Consider the following 18,523-nt stretch of genomic DNA (forward strand, 5'->3'; position numbering starts at 1 on the left):
ACTTGGCAAAATTGACTCCTGAAGTTAGATGGAAGGCAGAATTTGAAAATGACAATCTTGGACATTTAGCTGAGGAGGTTTCAAAGTAAATGTGGAAAATGCACCCTGGCTTTTCTTGCAGCTTACAGAAAAATGTAAAAGGAAAGAGATAAACTGAGAACTAAATTGCTGGGCACAAAGAAACCAAAGACTGATTTGGGAAATTCTAAGCTTCTGGAAAACAAGCCCCCAGATGATAGTGCCCCATGTGAGGATTTAACTAAACATGGAGCTTGTAAGTTAAGATTGGAAACGCAGTTATCCAGGAAGGATCTGTGGTGGAAAGTCCTACTGTCTGATGCCTGGACCCCTGTGAGGTTCATCTAAACCAACAAGCTTTCTGTGAGAACTGTAGGAACAAAACCACTGTCAGCCTGGACTAAAAGTCAGGGGAGGGAGAGACTGAGGGAGAAACAGCATCAAAAGGAAAACCATGGAAGCTGAAGCCTGGAATTAAGATATTCCCTTGGGCCAAGAGAGAGACCCCACCCATGTGTACAGAGAAGGTGAGTTTGTCCCAGCCTTCGAAGAGGACGGATGTTCCAGCACATTGTTAAGGGAGAGTTTGGTCTCCCCAGGCTACAGAGGGTGGAGCATATTTCCCAATGTTTGGGGAGAGTGAGGTCAACACTCCATTTCTCTGAGGGGGTTGGGCCTATATGCCAAAGATTAGAGAGAATATTGCTGCCATTTCACTGTACTAAGAGGAATGAGCCTGTCCCCCAGAGATTGGGGAAAGTGTGACCATCACTCCAATATCCTTGGTGGGTAACATCGGTAGCTCAGTTTCCACCCAGATGCTTGAGGAACATGGAGCTGAAAGTATGGCCTTTGGGCAAACCCACGAAAAGGATGGGCTCCCATGAGGCCCCAAGGAGAAGAAACCATTATCTTAAGGATGACTCTCAGACTTCGAAATCTAGTGCAGTATGCCCTGCAAGTTTTCAGAACTATTGGGACCTGTGACACCCTTTTCCCTTCCAAGTTCTCCTTATGGTAAAGCAAATGTTTATCCTATATATGCCCCTCTTTTGTATATTGGAAGCAGATAATTTCTTTGTAAGTTTCATTGGTCTACCGCCAGAGGGGAATATTTCCCCAAGACAAACTGCATACCTATAACTGATTTCTATGAAATTTTATACTTAGCATTGCACTGAAATGATTTAAGGCTTTTGAAATATTGTGATGTAGTGAATGTATTTTGCATATGGAAAGAATATATATTTTGGGATCCATAGGGTGGAGTATAACAGTTTGAATTGTGTGAATCCAAAAAAAACAAAAGATTGTTTTAAACTAATCCATTCCTGTGGATGTGAGATCCATTTGACTGGAGTACATCATCGGGGTGTGATTCTTGTTGTGTCTAACCCTCTGGCTGGGTCTGATATAAAAGGAGACACAGAGAGACAGACACAGGAAAAGAGAGCTGCCATGTTTGACTCTGCCATGAGAGAGAACTGCAGGAAAACAGAAGCCCCTGAGAGGCTCAAAGAGCTGAGGTCCAAAAAGAAACAGACAAGCCTTATGCTTGATTGCTCACAGCTGAGCTCCAAGAGATGGTGGATTCTGGAGGGGAAGGCAGAGACTTCTGTAGAGATGGGCAGCCATCTTGCTTCACCATGTGGCAACAATGCCAGTATCACCAGCAACTGACTTTGGTGAGAAAGCATCTCTGCTGATGTCTTGATTTGGCATTTCATGGCCTTGGAACTGTAAATTTCTACTCCCAATAAATCCCCATCATAAAAGCCAAGAGATTTCTGGTACTTTGCATAGACAGCCTTTTGGCAAACTATAACAAACCCCCTCTGTTTCCAGTAGGAGGAAGAAGGGAAGACAAAAAGAGAAACAAATACAGAAGATCATACAGCAAATGGACACAGACAGCTAAAACAGCAGGGCAGGGGATAGAAAAAAAATCTTCAAAAAAAAAAGCCCAGAGAACTCTCCTCTCTTTTACAAAGGGCTGCCCTCGAAAGAAGCTAGTTTACCAGAACCAACCTACTTGAGTTTTATCAGAACCTAACCAACCCAGTGAACGAAGAACACTGAATTCCATGTCTAGCTTTTGACATGGGGAAGAGGAAATACCCAATTCCAGTCCCCACTATCCAATAAGGGGTGATTTTTTAAAAAGATGCAAAGCACCTGGGATGGTCACCATCTAGGAGCAGCAGCTCATTAAAAGAATGAGACCTAGTCACAGCACTGTAGAGCTATCCCTTCCTTCACCTCTGACAACCACATCAGTAGGGTTCCTGGAAAATAGGGGATTAGTGTTGAAATGGCAAAACTCAGACTGTATTTTAGAAGTAGTATACCAGGAAACCCACAGACAACAGGGAAGATAAAAACAAGACCACCACAGGAAATTTTAGCCTCCATTAACAGCTACAGCAAAAAATAAATACAGCTTAACTCTGGCCAGATAAACATAAAACCTCACACTAAGCACACCTATTTAACTCAGTTCCTCTTACCTGATACATCATGCCTGGCTCTTAATAAAAAACTACAAGGCATGCATAAAGCCAAAAAAAACAAACAAACAAACAAACAATACACACACACAATTTGAAGAGACAGGGTAAATATCAGACTGATATATGAGAGCAGTTTGGGAATTATTAGGGCAAGATTTAAAATAACTATGATTAGTATGTTAAGGGCTCTAATGGGAAAAGCAGACAGCAGGCAAAAAGTGGCAGGTAACATAAGCAAAGAGATGGAAACTCTACAAAAGAATAAAAGAGAAACACTAGAAATCAAAACCACTGTGACATAAATGAAGAATGCCTTTGATAGGCCCATCAGAATAGACACAGCTGAGGGAAAAAAAACAGTAAGCTTGAAGATACATAACTAGAAACTTCCAAACTGAAAAGCAGAGAGATAAAAACTGAAAAAGTAGAACAGAATATCTAAGACCTGTGGGACTACTACAAATGGTGTAACATGCACGTATGCAGGTATTGACCAGAAGGAAAAAAAGAAACAAAACAATTATTTGAATTAATAATGGCTGAGAGTTTTCCAAAATTAATGACAGAGCACAGGTCTGAGAAGTTCAGAAAATACCAACCATGATAAATGTAAAATAACCCACCCCTAGGCATATCTATTCAAATGTAAGTAAGTCAGAGAAAAAAAGAAAACCTTGAAAGAAGCCATAGAAAAAGAAGCACCTTCCTATAGAGGTACAAGGGTAAGAATTACATCAGATTCTCTCCAGATACAATACAAGCAGGAAGAGACTGGACTGAAATACTAAAAGCATTGAAAGTAAAACAAACAAACAAACAAAACACACATACACAACCTAGAATTATAGAACTCAGCAAACTATTCTTCAAAAGTGAAGGAGAAGTAAACTTTCTAGACAAACAAAAATTAAGGAAATTTGTTACCAACAGACCTGTCCTGCAGGAAATGTTAAAAGAAGCACTTCAGAGAGAAAGAAAATGATAAAGGTCAGAAACTCTGATCTACAAAAGAAAGGAAGAGTGTTAAGAAAAAATAAATGAAGGTAAAATATTTTGTTTCTCTTATGCTTAACTGATCTAACAAATAAAAGTTTGTTCAAAATTATAATACCAACAATGATTACAGTTTATGGATAAATTAAATATATGATGGCTGCTATAAGGAATGGAAGGGGAGAATTGGGATTATTCTGTTATATAAGGTACCTGCACTACCCATGAAGCAGTACTCAGATTACTTGTAAATGTATATTGTAACCTCTAGGGAAACCATTAAATTTTTTAAAAAATATGTATAATTGAAATTCTAAGATGGAGAGACAATGGAATTATATAAAATGCTTGATTAAAATTAGAAAAGGAAAAAAAGACTGGAAGACACAGAGCACAATGTCAATGAATAAAAAGTAGTTAAAATATGGTAGATATTAATCGAATGATATAAATAATCACTTTAAATGTGAATGACTTAAATACACCAGTTAATAGAGACTAGTAGAGTGGATTAAAACATAAGACCCAACTATATTTTGTTAATAAACTCACCTTAAATACATAGTCAAAGATAGATAAAAGTAAAGAGATAGAGAAGAATATACCATGCTAACACTAATCAACAGAAAGCTGGAGTAGCTGTATTGATTTCAAACAAAACGTATTTCAGAGCAAGAAAAATTATCAAGGATATATAGGGAAATAACATAACGAAAAAGGAGTCAATGTTCCAAAAAATAACAATTCTTAACATGTATGTCCCTAACAACAGGGCACGAAAATATGTGATACAAAAACTGATAGAACTGCTAGGAGACATAGACAACTCCACTCATATTTGGAGACATCAATATCCCTCTGTGAGTAACTGTCAGATTCATCAGGCAGAAAATCAGTAAAGGTGTATTAGAACTGAGGAGCACCATCCATCAACTGGATCTCATTGACATCTATAGAAACATCAAACAGCAATAGAATATACATTTTCCTCAAGCCCACATAACATTCACCAAGACAGACCACATACTGTGCTATAAGATACCCCTCAACAAATGTAAAAGAACAGAACTTTCAATCCATAACAGAATTAAACTAGAAATCAATAACAGAAAGACAGATGGAAATTCCAAAATATTTGGAGCTTAAACAAAACATAAATAACACATGGGTCAGAGAAGAAGTTTCAAAAGAAATTTTAAAAATATCTTGAACTACAGAAAAATGAAAAGACAGCTTATCAAAATTCGTTGGATGCATCTCAAGTTGTTTATATAAGCTTCCACCTTAGGAAACTCAAAAAAAAAAAAAAAAAAAAAAGAGAGATCAAATTAAACCAAAAAAGCAGAAAAAAATAATAAGGATTAGAGCAGACATCAGTGAAACTGAAAATAAGAAAATAAAGAACTTCAACAAAATAAAAAACTGGTTCTTTGAAATTATGAACAAAATTGATAAACCTCTAGCTAAGACAGTCAAGAAAAAAAAAAAAAAGAGAATACACCAATTGCCCACTGAATATATTTTAAGTACAGTTTACCTCGATCATATTATTCTAGAGCTAAAATTTTAACATTAAACACAAATTTTAATTTTATTCCTTTATTTAAACTTGTTTAATTAGTTTCCTTTCTAGATCTGCTGAGATAACCTTACTATAGCACTTAGTTCATGCAACTATAATAGGATTCCCATTTGTATTATAATTACCTATATATAAATGTCTACAATATTTTATAATCTCCTTGGAAAAATGTTTACCTGCTTCTCTTTTTCCAACCCAGAATGTAGTGCCTAGTCCAGAATGGTAACTAGAAAAAAGGAATTTTGTATTGTCACTGTGTGGTTCATTTTATTATGTTTCTCTAGTAAAATGAGTACTATTCCCAGGTCTTGACAAACCTGGTGTAGCAGTTTGATAATATTTATGATTTCCAAAAATATATATTGGATTATGTTGTGAACTGGTCTGTTCCTCTGGGCATATTAGATTGGATTGCAGTCAGAGGTTTCACTTTTACTTGATTAATAATGATTAAGGCTTTGACTGGGCCACAGCAGTAGTACGTGAGTAGTAGTCACAGAGAAAATGACATGGCAGAGAAGAAAATTGGAGTTTTGATCCTGGAGTTCAGGAAGTAAGCACACAAAGAAGCAGATACATGAGGAAAGAGTGAAGGCTCCATTAGACATTGCAGAGGCCCCAGGAAGAGAGTCAAGCTGTTCCCCTGACAGTTTACAGCTGGCCTTGTGGAGAGAGCAGAGCAGCTGAGCCTGGAAAGAAACAAACCTTGGAAAAGAGCCAAGACTTGTCCCAGTCTGTGGCTGAGACTGGAAGAAGCTAGACCATGGAGCCTTGGGAGGAGGAGTAAGACAGAACCCTCACAGGCATCACCCACCATCCTGCTCCAACATGTGGCAACAGACTCTGGGTGAGAAAGTACCTCTTACAGTACCTTTAGGTGGACTTTTTAGGGCCTTGTGATGGAAAGCTTCTATCCCAAATAAATACCCTTTATAAAAATCAAGCGATTTCTGGTATTTTGCATCAGTAGCCCTTTAGCTGACCAATATACCTGGGAAACAAAGAACTTCCACTATGGTTGGGAACCCTTTCATCATGGATTCTAGATTAGTAGAGTATAATGGGCAAGGTACTTTCCCAAATTCATTGATAATCTAGGCTGGGAAAGTTCCTCCAGGTCTTATAATTCACAGATGGTACTGCCTCAGGATAAGAACAGGATGTTCCTTTTCCCAGTGTTAAGATCCCACCCCAAAGAAAATCTATTTGAGATAGTGTCCCTATGTACTCCTCTGTTGTCCAATCTCTCCTCTTGACTCAGGTGCTGGAGCAGGTCTTGGTGGAGGCAGTGTGTGGAGCACATCCTGAAAGTACTGGCTGCAATGTCCAAAGGAGCTGGATATGGTCGAAAGGGATGCCAATTGACAGTGAAAGACAGGGATAATATGAATGAAGCCATGGTAGGCAGAAAGGTGGCAACCTTCATTACTTTAGCAATTTGGGAAGAACCCAAAATGTAGTCTTTGAGTTTCCTGAATGGGCAGGTCAAAGAGATTTCATGGGAGGTGAGTGATTCTAGATTGCCTAATTTGATACTGTCTACTGGAGAGCCATGCTGTGTCAGTTGAGGCTTAGTAAATGGTCTTTGGTGGGGTATCCTAAAATCCTTACTGGTGGATTGAGACTCCTTGACCAATGGCCAGAATCAGGATGGCACTAGATCAAATATAGAACTAGAAGTGAAAAACATTATTACTATGAAAGATGTGTATGCCAATTTAACTACTTGCACATTTAAAATAGTAGCTCTGTAGCCTACTATTTTATCCATACAAGGCACAGTACCCAAAGTACTTCCCAGTGACTCCTTAAATGCCCCTTCTGGATTACTGATAGGTGGACATGATCTTGGAGAGTCTTCTAAGTGCAAGACATAATAAATGTGGCCCTCTCTCAACACATGAGTGGGAAGCACACAAAGAAACATCTCTTCCGAAAAAATGGGGTTAACTGGGGGAGACAAAGGTGAGCCAGCACAAAGAGCCATATGGTCTGTTTTGGCAAGGTCATTGCATAGAATGAGAACTGTATTCTGGGCATCTTAGGAAGGGTGAGGCTCTCCGAGGTTACTCAGAAATTGAGGATAAGTAACATAAACCCTGATCACTGGCTCAGGTCCTATAAGGTCCTATGTAATTCAGAATATTGGACCTGATAGAGCAATTTCAGGTTATCGTGGCTAAGTTTTAAAGAAGTCTGAAAGATGGAAAAAACTGATGACCTTCACACAGGCTTTTACCAATGGAACATCTCAGTGATCTTGCTGTACTGGTAAGTATTAACACAGCTCCTATGTATCCTACCCTTTTTATTATCAAAAAGGGATGGTTTTAGATTACAGAAAACAATGATAGGCTCAAGCACCCCTGTCTGGCCTCCTAAGGGGAGTGTGGCTTAAGGGACACAAAGTACTTAAGCAAGTAATTCCCTGGGGTTTGGTGGTTTTAATAACTAGGAAGAAGAGTGCCTGCCCCACCAGGAAGAGGTGAACGTCTTCATGATCCAGGGCTGCTCTCCACAATGCCGGTTAGAAGCTGGGTTAGCCCACCTTGACTTAAAGAAACTCAGCCAGTTCTTAAAGATAATAACATTCTTTCCTAAGGGCGCACACTCCATCTGTTTAGTATTAGGAACCATGCCATAAACCAAGATTTTTAATTAGTAGTTTCTTAAAGGACAACGTACTGTAGAAACTTCTGTTTAGTAGTACTTTGGTTCTCTGGTTGCTTACACCACCAAGAGTGGCTCTGAGGAAATGTTCAACCCAACAAATGTTTATGAACCTTCTACAGCATACCAAGTACTGAGCCTGCCTAAATGAACACGAAAAAAGACCTGGCCTATTTTCTCAGGGAGCTAACACTCCACTAGAGAAATATAAAAATAAATGGAATTAGACAACAAATAAGCACTTGAATAGGCATATAAATAAAGCTTCACAGGAGCCCCGAAAAGGGAATACACATTCCAGCGGGGATTCCATGACTACTGTAAATGCTTTTAATTAGTGATTTCAGTACTGTGTCTATGGCTAAAGACTAATTCACTTAAAGTAACCAGGGGCTCTCCATCTATAGCTGTCTAACCTTTCAATTTTGCAAAGCATTCCTTTTCCCCGAAGAGGCCATTCACTAGGTGGAAATGAAGAGCAGAACAATAAATTAACGTAACATGATGCAGTACTTTTTGAATACAGATAAAATATATTTAGAACCTCAAAATTTCTGCCCATAAAATATAACAAATGTTGCTACTTTCATTGTAATTTCTTTTAAGACAATCCACCTAGCTTGGCCACTTAATATTAATTTACAAATGAAATGTATTAAATGAGTGCCTCAACTATCTTTTTATGTGCTTGCCTTTTCCTTTTTATTGGAAGCTAAAATAAAGGCACAGAGTGTCTGTGTAAAATAGGGAAGACTCTGAGTGGAAATCATACTTAAAATGACTTTAGTAAAATTTATCATTTCATCAGTTTCTTGAATAGGTCAGAAGAGACCAACTATTAACTGACAGAATTGTTTATGCACAATTACTACAAAAAAGAAAGAGTATCAAGCAAATAAAAAAGAAAATTAAGCTACAACAAAAGGAGATAAATAATCCTGGGTGGTAATCAAAGAAATATAAATCAAAGAAGCTCAAGGCATCATTTCACAAATAAATTATCAGGTCTCTTCTTGCTATGATAACACCAAAAGCTCGTGTGGGTGCAGTGTAAATAGAGTAACGCTGGTAAATTGTTTGACCACTTCTGGAAAATAACATAGCAACAGAGAGCAAAAGCAATGTGAAATTTGCACCCGTAGTTGAAGAGTACCACTCTTGAGAATTTATCCTAAAGAAACAATTCAATGAAAGAATAAAAGTCACAAATATTAACATGGTATGAATAGTAATGTCTATAATAGGGAAGAAAAAACTGGAAACAATGCATCTGCTATGGAGTAATTAATATTACAATGAGAAAGAAAGCTGTTTCCGATCTCTCTGCGAGTAAGCAGACATACCCAGAAGCAGCCTGGCAAAGGACTGTCCTGCAGACGGCTGTGGCTTTAAACCTCTAGAGAAGGAGAGCAGCACTGATGACAGTAAGGGTGGGCAGGAGAGGGAACAGGGACAGGGCTAACGCAGAAGGAACAAGGAAACATAGAAGGACATGAAAAACGAGGGCAAGCTACTCAGGTTTGAGGCAAGGTAATGACAATACAGGTCAGTTGGAAGACAGCTGGCATCTAATTTAAAGAAATCACATTAGTATTACATACCAAAAGTCTTAGAAAAATATATCCCCTAAAGCCATATCTAAGAAAAATATGGAAATACTAAGAGACTTGTGGCAAATTACAGGGTGCTTTTGTGCTTATTTGAACCTTCCAAATCCTCTATAATGCACATGTATTACTTTTATAATCAGAGAACCCATGCTCTTTGGGAAAATAAAGACCAAAAAACACAATAATCACTGTTACTCTTCAGTGTGATGGCTTGTTAGAAACACCTAACTTGGGGACCCAGGGACCCCAAACTGTGCTGTTAACAAGATGGCACATCTCAGTCTGAAAAGCTCTGCTCTTCTCCCCACCCCCCACTCCCCACACCCTCCCCAAGTGAACAGTGTGTGGGAACCTACCAGACTCTGCTGGGACCCTGGATAAAGACATGTCGCCATAGCCCGCATGAGGTGGCGCAAAGCCTTCTGCAGATATGGAGCTTGGTGTCCTGAGGCAGGCAGGCCCAGTCAGCACCCTGGGGGCCAGAACACAACAGTCCTTCACTTGGGCAAACACAAAGCCAAGGATTTTCTATAAGACAACTGGTGTTTCCACAGCTCTGACACATTACTCATTTATTCAGTCAGTGTCATTCAGTGGATACTTAATTCCTTAAATAGCACATCTACACTGAATGAGATGCTGGGGATTCAATATGGAAATAATAAATAAGAATTAACTATAGAGCCTGTCCTCAAGAAATGTGGTCACCTTGATTCAATCAATAAATATTATCATGTAAAAAAGCATTTTTTCCTCTAATATTTGCCATAATTGGACTGCAAGGTCATGTTACATTGCTGTCATTTGTTAAAGCTTGGAGTATTTTTTGTCTGGCTACCTACAAATGAAATGGGATTACTGTAACCTGAAACCAAAAATTACTGTTTTAAACAGATTCATTTTTAAAAACTCTGAGATTTACAATATTAAGAAAAATATTTAAAATTTTTCCTTAAGGCAAAAATGTAGGTGGCACCTCCTTTTAATGCCACATAAGGATAATGTTTAACTGGCCCTCCCAAGGATTATTTAATAACGTAGGGAAATTGTACTTTGGTCCACTCATTGCTTACTGTTGACTAAGAGTCCTACACTTAGTGAAATGACATATCATTTGTAAACTTTTTTTTAAATTCTACTTTGACAAGGAGAAAAGGCATCTCTTTTTCAAAAAGAAGAACTATGGTGACTGGCAATGAAGAGCTTTCCCTGTACACATACCTGAGAATTGAAGTACCTCCTTGTTAATGAAGAACCACTAAGGACCAGAGGATCTGCCATCCAACTACTTGGTATATTTTTAACTAAAGACAACTAAAGTCAATTTTCTCTAAAAATTTTGTCTGAAAATTAATTTTAAGACAGTCCTTGATAATTAGTGAAACCCTTAACACAAGTACCAGGGTTTAAATAAATGGCCCACATGAAATAAACATGTGAATGGCCCTGTACCCAAACAAATTATCTTCTTTGTACACACACATACACACACACACACACATAGATAAGGTCTCTCTAGCAAACAAATAAATAGACTGAAACTCATATTAATTCATACCAAGAGTCACCTATTTCAAATCTTCCACCAAAGTCAGCAGTGCTTCCAGGACAAACAGTTTTGATTAGAAACACATGCCCATTTCTGGGACTTGTTAGGTAATGAATCAGAGATAATCCTATAGAAAAACAAAAGTCCATCAACTGGATGAATTTCTCTTCTCTTACATGTTATCTAGTATATCATAGTACAACTAGATAAAAGAATACCAACGTTAAGATGATTAATATTTAATTCAATTTTAAATTGCAACTACTGCAGTAAATTAGACATAGCATAATGCCTAAGTAACAGTTTATACAAGTCACCATCAACAAATGTACACTGAGTGCCGAGTCAGTCCATAAAGTTTAAAAAATATATTATATAAATCCCTGTTCCCTCTCCTGCCCACCCTTACTATCATTATTTCATTTATTATAAAGCAAAAGAAAACTTTTCAGGAAATACAGTGCCCACCTCCTCCCAAGTTTGGCTAGGTAAGCAGCCATTAGTGTTTCCCCTCTAATCTCTGTGGGGATTTTTGGTTATTTTTTTAATTAGAGAAGTTGAGGGTTTTAGAACAATTGTGCATCAAATACAGGATTCCCATATACCAGCCTATTATTAACAACTTGCACTGGTGTGGTACCTTTGTTACAAATGATGAACACACATGTTTATAATTATACCATTAACTGTAGTCCATGGTTTAACTTATGGTTAAACACTGTTCTGTGGGGTTTTTTTCTTTTCATAATTGAGGTTTATCAGTCATTTTGAAGTTCAGTACACAGACATTTATGAACAATCTGAACACAATTCTAAATATAAATACCAAAAACCTAAAAAGCCATGTAGTTGTTTTTCTAAAGTTATTCCAGTTACTTTCCAGCTTAAAATTTGAATGTAAGTTTTCCTTAAGAGGCTATCTAGTACCTACATCTTCAAGTGCTGATAAGCTGTTCCATCTTTATATCCCACTAATTCACAATTCAATATCATACACACAACACACATTTCCAATCTTTCACAGCACATAACACAGTTATTAGAAAAACTGGATGGCCATGACCAAGGATGTTATAGAGTACACACAGTTCAGACAAGGGATGGTTTCAAGAAAGAATTCTACTAAAAAACAGGGGAATAGAAGTAATTTAAAATGTTTGTGATGGCTACTGTGTCAACTCAGCCAGGTAATTGTACCCAGTTGTTTGGTCAAGCAAGCACTGGGCTAACTGTAATACAAGGGCATTTATGGACTTTAGTCACCATTGACTTTACTGCAGTGGTAAATCATAGAGAGCTCATTATAATTACATCAATCAGGGAGATTGCAATCAGCAGTGAGTGACACTTAACCCAATCAGTTGAATGCCTTAAAAGAGGAAGTGATTTCAGCATTGAGTGATAATTTCCCAGCTCATCTTTGGACAACCAACATCTCCCAGAACTTATCAAGAAACTTCATTGGACTTTCATCGGAGCCCCTGGTTGCAGCCTGCCTGCAAAACCTGGATTTGTGCATCCCCACAGCTGCATAATACAGACTCATAAAATAACATACAATTGACAGATATCTCTTGTTGATTCTGTTTCCCTAGAGAACCCTGATTAATAACAATGTTCAACCATATTCAATGCATGACTGTGATTTCAAATCACCAGTTAATATGCATTACAAGGTACAAAAACTGCCAACCCCTACGCCATGGAGTGTTTTTGTTTGTTTGTTTGTTTGTTTTAATATTTATATTTATTTCTCTCCCCTTTCCCCCACCCCGCCCTAGTTGTCTGTTCTCTGTGTCTATTTGCTGCATGTTCTTTGTCCGCTTCTGTTGTTGTCAGCAGCACGGGAATCTGTATTTCTTTTTCTTGCGTCATCTTGTGTGTCAGCTCTCCGTGTGTGTGCAGCACCATTCCTAGGCAGGCTGAACTTTCTTTTGCACTGGGCAGCTCTCCTTATGGGGAGCACTCCTTGTGTGGGGGGCTCTCCTATGCAAGGACGTGGCAGGGCACTCCTTGCGTGCATCAGCACTGCACATGGGCCCGCTCCACACGGGTCAAGGAGGCCCAGGGTTTGAACCATGGACCTCCCATGTGGTAGATGGATGCCCTATCCACTGGGCCAAGTCCGCTTCCCCCTGCCATGGAGTGTTGACATCTAATATACCAGAAATGTGTATATATTTTTTACAATGAAAAAAAAAAAGTTGACATCCAAGATAGTCAAAGACTATCAATATCCACTATTTTCTGGTTGTACCAAGAAATAAACAACCAGCAAATGACTTCCCCCTTAAAAAAAAAAAAAAGCATTTACACTTTAAAAAATGGGATGAAGTAGGATCCCAATCTTCTTAACACTGTTTCTTCTAGAGCTACTAAAAACATTGCATTTATAAAATAACTTTTTTTGGTAATGTATATATTTTCAAAAAAATACAATTTACAAAAATGGTGGGGTGGGGAGTGGAGAGTGGGTTATATGGGAACCGCTTATGTTTTTTAATGTAACATTCTTTACAATCTATTAGCATTAATTTTAAAAATGTAAAAAAAAATAGCTGATAAAAATATTCCTCTGGGTTATACAAGAAAGGAGAAATGGACCACTGAGAAGACATGGTATACAATATTTAACCAGACCTGGCTTCTTTCTCTCCTGCTTCATCAGAGGCTGGACTCTTCTCATTTTTAGTTTCTCCATTTTCTGCAAGTAAATCCTGTTGAGTTTCTTGGTTACCACGTCAGCTTGTTTTCCCTTTGCTTCCCTTTTCCCTTTGAGGGTTGTACTTTTCAGTCTGAAGGTTTATCCTTTCCCACTGTCATTTTTGGCTTCACGTCTGCTTTCATAGGAGCAGGTTTAGCAGACAGCCTTGCCGACCTCCTCCTGGGCTCATCCTTCCCTACCGCTTCAGCGGAGCGGAGCTTCCTCTCAGACAAATCAGAATCTAAGCATTTAAGGGTAGAATTGTTGCTGTTTCTTCAGTGACTAGCACATTGGAAATACTCAAGAAATGTTCGATTAATTAATTTCATGAAAATGTGTATCATCACTGATCAGTCCACACAGCCACATCAATAACTCTGGGAAGTCTCAGAAGTCTTATACGGTCCCTGAGAGAAGGGCTGTAAAAGATAAAGTTCAAGGTTTCCTTCCAACTCCTGGGGAAGGTGCCAGAGTGCTGAAAATCAGGGCATTAACCCTGAGAAGGGAGAAAACTAAAAGCAGAGCTAGTTTCTGGATACATAACTCAGGAGAGAGAAAAAGTGGTCTAACCTGATGCAAAGTGATCCCATTTGATCATAAGAGGAAGAAAACACAAGTGTTTGTGTTGCCCAGGCAAAAGAAGCATGACATTTTCCTTCAGAAGTTAGGGTGACATAGTGGAAGAACCAATGAATTCTTATTTTCAAATGATAACTATTGTAAATCCAGTTGGGGTACTATTTATAGCCTATCTCAAAACTTTAGCAGATACTGGCAAAGACCACTTCTTCATAATGGACTTTAAGCAGGTACTAGATGCCAAGATAAATAAGTTGAAATGACCTGCTGAGCACCTTGTCTAGGCCAATTCTTAACTACAGGCTGAGACTCTTCAAACTCTCCTGAAGGTTCTGTCATACCCCATTCACTGAGTCGTGTATTAGCCTAGAATAAAGGGCAGGAAAGAAGGCCAAGTGCCCAATACTGAATGGCTCTTGCTGTCTTTCCTGTAGTCCTATGGAGAGAGGAGTTCCCTCCTCTGAAATCTATTTTCCTGTGGCCAAGTGCCAGTGTAAGCATGTTGGACTATTACAAATTATACAGCACTATTTATACCTTTTAAGAATTGTTTTTTCAGACTATGCTTTTTCTAAGAATTACTATTGTTGATTTTTCTGACTATAAAGATAACCAATAGTAAAGTTACAAATAGGAAATTTCATTTTGTAGTTTATTAACCATTCTCAGTATGTGTGTCTGGAGAGAGGGTTGCAGGGAAACAGGGAGAAGAGAGGTGTGAACTGCTACCTCAAGAGCTGCTGTGGTGGTGGAGACGAGTGTGGTGGAGTGAGGGAGAGAAAAGCAAAGGACACAGAAGGCAGGGCTCCAGGATCCCTCCAGGCTCCCATAATTTTTTCAACAAAGTTCTTCCACTAAAAGAAGTTCAAAAACAACAGTTCCAAACAGTATTTTAAGTAATCATCTCCGAGTAATTTTATACATATCTTTATCACTTAAAAGATGTAAAAATCACTATTCTAGACTTGCTCTAAATAAATCAACAACTTTCCCCCTTACAGATATGCATAATTCAGGTGCAGTCATCTTATAGGAAAATATTACTGCTACTTAAAGACAGTGGCTCAGGGGAGCATTGGTGACTCTGGGACAAGTCATGTGACATCCACCAAAGAAATATTAAGTTCACTAAAAGGGAAAGAAAGAGGAAGAGAAAAAGGAGAATAAAAGAAAGGATGGAAGAAGAATAAAAGAGCCAGACTAATAACAGTGAAAAATCACACTCGAAAAAAACGGAATAAAAATTTAAAAGGTGGAAATAAAAGTAAGAGGAAAAATATAAAAGATCAGAATGATGAGAAGAGAGGAATGAAATAAAGACCAAACAAGAGAAGGTGGAAAGAAAGAAAAATAAAGAAAGAGGGGGAAATGAAAGAAAGAGAAATAAACAAAATAAGGAGAAAAAGCAAAACCACCACCACCACAACAGAAAACTAGATCTCCCTCTCAGGCCACCAACAAGTGTCTCAAGCTGCCTGTGCTCACCAATCACCCCCATGGCCTGCCTTCCACAGTTTGGCTGACTACTGGTTTTCTGGTTGTAAAAGAAATGCAGAAAAATATAGCTCTCAGCTGACAACTGCCAATGCAACCTATGGAGTCTGTGGCCTTTAAAGATGTAGCTATAGACTTCCCCCAAGAAGAATAGGCTCTCCTGGACCAGTCCCAGAGAAAGGTGTTCAGAGATGTCACAGCAGAGATCACCAATCATCTGGTTTCGGTGGGTATTCAGGTCTGCAAATCAGATGTCTTTTCCCAGTTGGAGCAAGTAGAGGAACTGTGGAGTGAAGGAATAGGATTTCCCCATGACTAGAGTTCAAGCAGGCAAAGCAGCCATAAAAAAATAAATGGTAGCCATACAAAATATCTGCAGGAAAGATGTATCTTCCATCATGTCATTGAGATTTCACATTTGAAAGAATCCCTCTAGATGTAATATATTTGCAAGAAGAATTCACACAAAGATCAACAGATTTTCAACATGTGTCAACTCACAAGGGAAAGAAACCCTGTTTCAGCAATTTGGAAAGGCCTTCAGTGACAGTCATCTTTTACTCAACATGAACCAGTTCACAGTAGAAGTAAATCATATGAATATCACATAAATGGTAAAACCTTTATTCAGTCGTATGCCCTTAGATGATTCAATGGATCTGACATTGTTGAGAAACCCTCCAGATGTCATCTATGTGGGAAAGGCTTCAGTCAATCTTTAACCCTTAGGCAACATGAGAGAACTCACACCAGAGAGAAACCCTATGAATGTCATATATGTGGGAAAGCCTTTGAATCTATCCTTAGCACCAGAGGACTCACAGGGAGAGAAACCCTAAAAAGACCATCTATGTGGGAAAGTCTTCAACACTTCTTCTAGCATTAGGCAACGTGAGAGGCTTCACACTGGAGAGAAGCCCTTCACATATGCTGTATGTGGGAAAACCACATACAGAACCACTCTTCTGGCCTTAGGAAACAGGAGAAGACTACTACTCAAGAGAAATCCTATGAATGCCATCTATGTGAGAAAGCCTTCAGAACAAGTTCCCAACTTAAAGGCCATGAGAGAACTCACACTGGAGAGAAACCATATGAGTGTCTTTTATGTGGCAAAGCTTTCATCCACTGGTCCCACTATCGACAACATGAGAGTACTCACACTGGAGAAAAAGTCTATGGATGTCATCTATGTGGGAAAGTCTTCAATCACTTTTCAAGCCTTTGTCAACAGGAGAGAATTCACACTGGAGAGAAACCCTATGAATGTCATTTATATGGGAAAGCCTTTGCCTTTTTTTTTTGTCCTTAGACAACATGAGAGAACTCACACTGGTTAAAAAAAAAACCCTAGTAATGCCATCTATGAGGGAAAGCCTTCACCCATTGTTCTGACCTTAGAAAACATGAGAACACTCACAGTAAAGTGAAATCTTGTGAATGTCATCTATGTGGGAAAACATTCACTTACTGTTCAGCCCTTAGCATCATAAGAGATTTCACAATGAGGGAAAAACACATGAATGTTCTCTATGTAGTAAAACTTTCATTCATTCTGGCCTTAGATGACATGAGAGAACACACACTGGAGAGAAATCCTATGAATGTCATCTATGTTGGAAAACCTTCCATCATTATTCTTACCTTAGAGAACATGAGGGAATTCACTGAACAGAAACCATGTGAATATCACCTATGTCATAAAGTCCTAACTCATTGTTCTCTCCTTTGGAAACATGAGAGAATTCCCAATGAGGAGAAACCACATGAATGTTGTCTGTGTGGGAAAGCTTTCACTCATTCTGAACTTAGATGACATGAGTGTACTCACATTTGAAAGAAACTGCATGAATGTCTTAATATGAATGGGAAGACCTTAAGTTTATTTTTTTAATTTACGCAATATATAAGAACTTAAATAGGAATAAAATACAAGTATATGGGACAGCTCTCAAGCAATGTTTTTATCTGAGGATATGACAGCAGTCACTAACATTCAATATACAGAAGAGATTATAAACATAAAATTAACCTTTAATACACCACAGAGCTCACACACTGAAGAAACACTATGCTTGTAATCAACAGGGAATAGCTTTTTATCTTATAACTACTTCATCTTACCTAAGCAAATCTATACAATGTCATAGTTGTTGCAAAACCTTCTATTGATGGTTTGATATAAAATGAGTGAACTAATTATATAAATACAATAAAAATAGAAGAGTCTTCACCTGCTTTTCAAAATTATAAAGAAACCAGGAAAATGATATGTGAGAGAAATTCTACATTGTAAATCAATGGAGGAATGCCTAAGTTTATATTCTCCTTTAAATTAAATGAAGGAACACAACAAGAGAAACACTAAGTTTGTAATGGATGTGTATAACTATTTACTCAAGGACCAACCTTGGTGTGCAAAAGAAAATTCAGTGTAGGAATAATCACTAAAAACAAAAAATAATCATGAAAAGTCTTTATGAGAAAGACAAAACTCCTAGGAGGAATACCAGATATTTCATGCTGAAAAACTGTTTGATGAAAACCACATGAAATCCCTTATTCATACAGCAACATTTGCAGGGCATGTAGGAATTCACATTATTTAAAACACTTTTCAGGTCATATATGAAAGAGTGTGTTCAGTGAGCATTCATTTCCTAGTAGCTTTAATATTCTTCCAATGAAGAAACAACCATTCTGAAGGTCAGATGGGTAAACCTTCAGCTGGATTTCACATCAGCTAACTCATACTGGAAAATAATACAATTTATATGTAGAATTTTGAAAAAAGAAAAAAGCCTTATGATTGAA

The 18,523-nt window shown here is 38.0% G+C and overlaps 1 long non-coding RNA gene across 1 annotated transcript in view; it reads right to left on the reverse strand.

Moving 5' to 3' along the window:
* The window catches only part of LOC131279037 (uncharacterized), a 57,010-nt gene that overhangs the window by 19,415 nt on the left and 19,072 nt on the right, over nucleotides 1–18,523 (reverse strand). The window contains exon 2 of the long non-coding RNA XR_009186381.1: nucleotides 9,740–9,855. This is a non-coding gene — a long non-coding RNA (uncharacterized lncRNA). The remainder of the gene's footprint in view (nucleotides 1–9,739; nucleotides 9,856–18,523) is intronic.

This window comes from Dasypus novemcinctus, chromosome 6 (assembly GCF_030445035.2).
Source record: "Dasypus novemcinctus isolate mDasNov1 chromosome 6, mDasNov1.1.hap2, whole genome shotgun sequence".
NCBI lineage: Eukaryota > Metazoa > Chordata > Mammalia > Cingulata > Dasypodidae > Dasypus > Dasypus novemcinctus.